The sequence below is a fragment of the Palaemon carinicauda genome, chromosome 16, assembly GCF_036898095.1.
Source record: "Palaemon carinicauda isolate YSFRI2023 chromosome 16, ASM3689809v2, whole genome shotgun sequence".
In the NCBI taxonomy this organism is placed as follows: Eukaryota; Metazoa; Arthropoda; class Malacostraca; order Decapoda; family Palaemonidae; genus Palaemon; species Palaemon carinicauda.
In genome coordinates this window covers 111,151,799-111,157,798 of record NC_090740.1, presented here as the reverse complement: position 1 = coordinate 111,157,798, position 6,000 = coordinate 111,151,799, and the positions used below count along the sequence as shown (strand labels likewise).

At 41.4% G+C, this 6,000-nt stretch overlaps 1 protein-coding gene across 3 annotated transcripts in view; it reads left to right on the top strand.

The window, feature by feature from the left end:
* LOC137655093 (N6-adenosine-methyltransferase non-catalytic subunit-like) overlaps positions 1–6,000 on the top strand; it is a 42,514-nt gene that overhangs the window by 941 nt on the left and 35,573 nt on the right. The gene's annotated exons all lie outside the window — the stretch shown is intronic.

Below are 6,000 nucleotides of genomic sequence, written 5' to 3'. Positions count from 1 at the left end.
ATCATACATACACCCCAAACTTTGATTTGATGCTCGTAGGTCCCAGTGCACTGGTATATATTTACAGCTAACTCAACTCATATGTGTCGTAGTTAATGTTACATAAGATTTTTCATAACTCTGACTATCCTTTACATTCAGATCTCCCTGGACAATTCTATCCTGTTCGTAATACTAGGCAGGCAGTTAATTCTAATAGCCAGGTCTTCTCCATCATGAGGCTCAATAGTACATAGTATTCTAGAAGTTTTATTCCAGCTGTTACCAAGTTGTGGAATGATCTTCCTAATCGGGTAGTTGAATCAGTAGAACTTCAAGTTCAAAGTTGGAGCAAATGTTTTTATGTTGACCAGGCTGACATGAGTCTTTTTATAGTTTATATATGACATATCTGTTTTTGACGTTGTTGATAGTTTATATATGACATTTCTGTTTTTGACATTGTTAATAGTTTATATAGGACATATCTGTTTTGATGCTGTTACTGTTTTTAGAATGATATATTGTTAATTTATTCTCATCACTTATTTATTTCCTTATTTCCTTTCCTCACCGGGCTATTTTTCCCTGTTGGAGCCCTTGGGCTTATAGCTTCTTGCTTTTCCAACTAGGGTTGTAGCTTGGCTAGTAATAATAATAATAACCTGCGATCTATGGAACATTGCTGCAATTGGAACCTTTGTAGTTGGTTTCAACAGACAAAATGTAAAATTTCAAAAACTGGAAAACCACATTATAGGTTTCCAACCTAATCTAGGGGCCATATCCTTACCTACTCACCTACCAAGGGAGTACATAGCCCCTAGTCAACCCTAAGACTAAGTCTCAACCCTGTGTTTGCCACCCAACTGGCTTCAATCTTGTTTCATAAATTGTAAAACTATTTTAATGTCGTATTTCAGACAAAGATAATATTTTCCCTATAAAGAAAATCTGAGCCTTTGTAGTTTATGGGGACACGCCGAGAAAAATGGACAACTAACCCAAACTTTCCCCCCTAACCTGACCTACAAGCCGTGCCCTTAACTTCCTAATGACCTAATGGGGGGGCTAATGCCCTCCTGTGGTTGGGGGGTCCCCCAACCACTGTCGCTATCATGCAAACCCCACAAACCCAACCTAGTAGTTCCCAGGTCACAACCCCTAGCCGGGGGCAAGCCCCCGAACCCCCTTCTTCAGCTGAACTTAGAAAATATAAAATAACATCATATTATAGTATATCGGATCATAGTAAAGCACATCTTCCCCATAAGGAAAAACGATTGGGCTAGTAATAAGAAAGATATCGACCTGTCCTGATAAACTACATTCACCCCAGAAAATCCATTTGACTAGTAATACGAAAATTAACGCCTGTCCCTACGAACTACATTCACCCTGCGTGCTTTGCCCCCCTCCCCATGATCCCATAACCTAACCTGACCAATGATGTATCTATGGTCAATATTTATAGGTCATTAATATCTGTGTTTACTTGTACTGCAACTGAATATGAGCATTTTGGTATACGAGCATGAAATTTCAAATAGATATATGATCATTGTTCCATTCTTCTCCTCCTCCTCTCTCGTGCCAATTATTAATTTGTGTTAATTTCTGATATCAGGGATTATAATTTGCTCTTTATGTAACATTACAAACCTTTAAGAATGAGTGTATATGCTTTTATGGACGAATGGAAAGTAGGTAGTAGGTTGGCCAAGGCACCAGCCGCCCGTTGAAATACTACCGCCAGAGAGTTATGGGGTCCTTTGACTGGCCAGACAGTACTACATTGGATCCTTCTCCTTGGTTACGGTTCTTTCTCTTTGCCTACACATACGCCGAATAGTTTGGCCTATTCTTAACAGATTCTCCTCTGTCCTCACACACCTGACAACACTGAGGTTACTAAACAATTCTTCTTCGCTCAAGGGGTTAACTACTGCACTGTATTTGTTCTGTGGCTACTTTCCTCTTGGTAAGGGTAGAAGAGATTCTTTAGCTATGGTAAGCAGCTCTTCTAGGAGAAGGACACTCGAAAATCAAACCATTGTTCTCTAGTCTTGGGTAGTGCCATAGCCTCTGTACCATGGTCTTCCACTGTCTTGGGTTAGAGTTCTCTTGCTTGAGGGTACAATCAGGCACACTATTCTATCTGATTTCTCTTCCTTTAGTTTTGTTAAAGTTTTCATAGTTTATATAGGAAATATTTATTTTAATGTTGTTACTCTTCTTAAAATATTTTATGTTTCCTTCTTTCCTTTCCTTACTGGGCTATTTTCCCTGTTGGGGCCCCTGGGCTTATAGCATTTTGCTTTTCCAACTAGGGTTGTAGCTTAGCAAATAATAATAATAATAATATCAGGTGAATTTTCTTTTATTTCTTATAGAAAAAACATTTTGGGTTTACCAGCATGGTCCTAGAACTGATTAATCTCGTATACTGAGGTACTACAATAATGACTCAACATACAAGCATTCCGAGATACGAATGCATTGAGATACGAGCATGCTTACAGATGCTACCTCTTCCCGTTTAGCTTCCTCCGGAGGCTGAGTGGAAAAGAGTGATGACCTTTTAACCCTCAGACATCATTCAGGTCTGGAAGACCTTGTTGCTTCCCCCTAGCAAAACAGCGACACCTTCTCCCTATTGGGAGTCTCTCTCTTGATGCATTGTGTCAATTTATTCTCATCATTTATTTATTTCCTTATTTCCTTTCTTCACTGGGCTATTTTTCCCTGTTGGAGCCCTTGGGCTTATAGCATCTTGCTTTTCCAACTAGAGTTGTAGCTTGGCTAGTAATAATAATAATAATAATAATAATAATTGTGGCCTTCCTTGGGGCATTTGAGTTCCCTTATGAAAGAATAGCTGTTGGAGATTTTGAAGCTTCGGGCACAGCAGGAGTGCGCAGCTTCCATGTAGGGGTCAATCTTGACCTTCCCCACAGAGCCGCTGGAGGGATGTCCCTTCCTGCTGGGTGTTGCTTCCGTTGAATCTCCGCAGACTTTGTAAGTGTTCTAGCCGCCTCCTCATCGAAGCCTCAAGATCGTACAGATTTGAAGTCTCTTCTGAAGAACTGTGCGTTGAAGATTGTCCATGACCCACTTCTACAGAAGTGGATTCAGGAATGAAGTAGCGGTTCTGTCACTATCACAGGATTGGGATGCTCCTCCATGGTCTCAACCTCCTGTGGGATACAGGTTGAACTTGGAGCTGGAAGAATCCTTGAATTCGGACTTGGACAATTCTGATGGTTTATTGCCTCCGCCGGCTAGCCCTAAAGCTCTTGCCACCGAGCAAGGAGAGTAGGAATATTCCTTCATAGAGGTTTAGGCTTGCCTAAGATAAATAATGGACTCGCCGAACCGACATACTCCCCACTCATGGGGAGAGAGACAGTTTTGGACATGCTCAGCCATGCCCCACTACTTGTTAAGACCAGGCTAGAGTTGCCCTTGTCTAAGATTGTGTCAAGATTCATTAAAAAGGTCATATCCCAGATATAGAATAGAAAGGACTCTCTTGGGGCGAGAAATTCATCTCTTACTTCTTCCACCTTTCGTTAGTCAGGATGCCAGAGAACTTTAAATCATTCATTCATTCATTCCACCTTTCGTTAGGTAGAGGAAGTACTACAACGTACTCAATGATGACCCATCACCCTTTGTTTTTAGACTCGACAGTGACACAGGATATGTAGGTTGACAGGGTAGTGGCTCGCCAGGTGACTTTTTTTGGCTGCAGACGCTGTGAACAGAGAGAGGATTGTAAAGGCAACTTTGCACGCCTGTCAGACCCAGATGAGTGGAAGATGTTTAAGAACATTTTGCTTTCTGGTGTTAGAGTTGTAGAGTTTCTGGCACACAACATGGTGCCAACCAGTGGGATAACTGGACCTTGAAAAGGCATGATGCTGTCATTTCAAGATTCCAGAGGCAGGTGGTGAAGAGAGAGGCTCTTAGCCTTTGCAACTTGTCAATAGCTGGTTCTCCCTTGTTTAACTCGAAGACATCAACACAGTGGTTGAGCAATGGAGGAAGGTGAGTCGAGAATCCATTCTCCATACAGCAGTAACTGCTCGTCCTTAGCGCTATCTGTACTAAAATCTTCACCCGTGTGTAGACAGGCTCACAAAAAGACGAGCGAAGCTTGTAGGCAATCCAGTGCCAATAGGTTTTCGAACCCAAAGCAGTCTTTTCTTGGTAAGAAGGCTCGTTGAAGTGGAGGGAAGTTTGGCAAGCGTGGTATTCCTCTTTCCCTACCATTGGTGGCGGGATGCCGTAGATGCAGGTGACAAAGATGGGAGTTCCATGGGCCGATCCTTGGATGGTCAAGATCCTGCGAGCAGGGTACTGTTCACCAGCTCTCACCCTCCTCTGACACATCATCCAGTGATGTCATCTTTGTTCGTGAAGGGATCAGCGAATGATCTCACCCTTCAGATGGAAGTCCATACCATGCTAGTTAATGTATTGTAACAACAAAATACTGTTGTTCCTATTTAATATAGCCTTCACTGATACTGTATTGTAATATATGTACTGTACATTACTCTCACTACAGTACAGCTTAATTAGCTAAGTTAACCTTCGTAAGTGTTCGCTGTTTTTGGCAGGTTGACTTGTGCCGTTGAAACTCACTTATGTCTGCATTACTGTACTACTGTAAAGCATTGTACATTACATTAGTTAATATAGTACTGTAATAAATTTGCAATATTATGAAGTGAACAGACACACAATATAAATAAAAAGGAAAAGTATTAGTACAGCACCACTAACCATTTATGTATGAAGTTCTACAGAGTAAGTCTGAGGCAAGATGCAACTCTTTGAGCCATCGACTGTTTATGCGCATGGGGTAGTATAACATACGTATCACACTTTATACAGTACTAAAATCACTATAAGCACACAGGATACGTACAGGTTTTTTTTTTTTTTACATCACAACCTGGTTCTGCGCCAAAAGGATGGAAGTTGGAGAAACCATAAATGCATGATTCTTTATTTAATACTAATAAGTTATACAGTTCTCAGTACTGCGAATGACTGAATCCCTTAACTATCAAGAACTGTCCGTATAACCGATGATTCCGATTAGGTATTATTGCATCCTGTGAGAAGCTCTGAAATGCTATTTTAAGTGAACGAGTACCTCTAGACTTCAGCAGCAACATCTCTTGTGAGCACCGGTAGATCAGTGAAGAAGATATCCTAGAAAAATTATCTTATTCTGGCCAAGAGAGGTGATCTCTCGGACACCCACATCATCTTACATGGAAGAGGTATTACAGTAGTAAGTCTAGCTTTTAAGATGTATTTTTATGTGATGTAGGCTCCTCAGGCAGGTGTTGGAAGCATCAGACAATGCTGATTGCTCTCTACTTGCGGGATGTAATTCACAGGTTCCTAGATGCTTTCTCCTCAGGACCTTTTGTTGCTGTTCAAAGGCTGCTATAGCTGCCTCGGCTCTTATCACAGGACCACTAATTGTGGATCGAGGGCTGAGGTTACGAGTAAGACTAGGATGAATGTGAAGAATGACTGGCTTTTTCTTTTACTTTCAATCGCTACCTCTCTTGGAGTTCAACTTCGAAAGACCTCGCCAGCTGGACTTGATCCGATAGTTGGGTAAGCCAACTTATCGCATAGCTGTTTTGTTCTCAAGCACAGAAGAGTCTCTTTTTCCCCACAATCTTGAAATAGACGTCAAGTTGTAGTTTCAGCTAACTCTTCTCTTACTAGGTCTACGACACAGAGGATTCCGGCTTGAGAACAACCCTTAAAAGCCAGGGCCATGAAACTTGATGGTTCTCCATCTGGGATTCACGAGGTGTAAGGAACATTTACTCTTTTAGCATCCAAGATGCTCGATTTTTGTGTTCACGTGTTAAGTTTCCAGCTAGTGGGAAAAGGGACTTCCTTCCACACAAGAATGAGTCTCCTATAGTAAAGGGCAAACTTGAGTCCTTTACTTAACTTTTTTGTCATCAATAGCCCCCGAGAAAG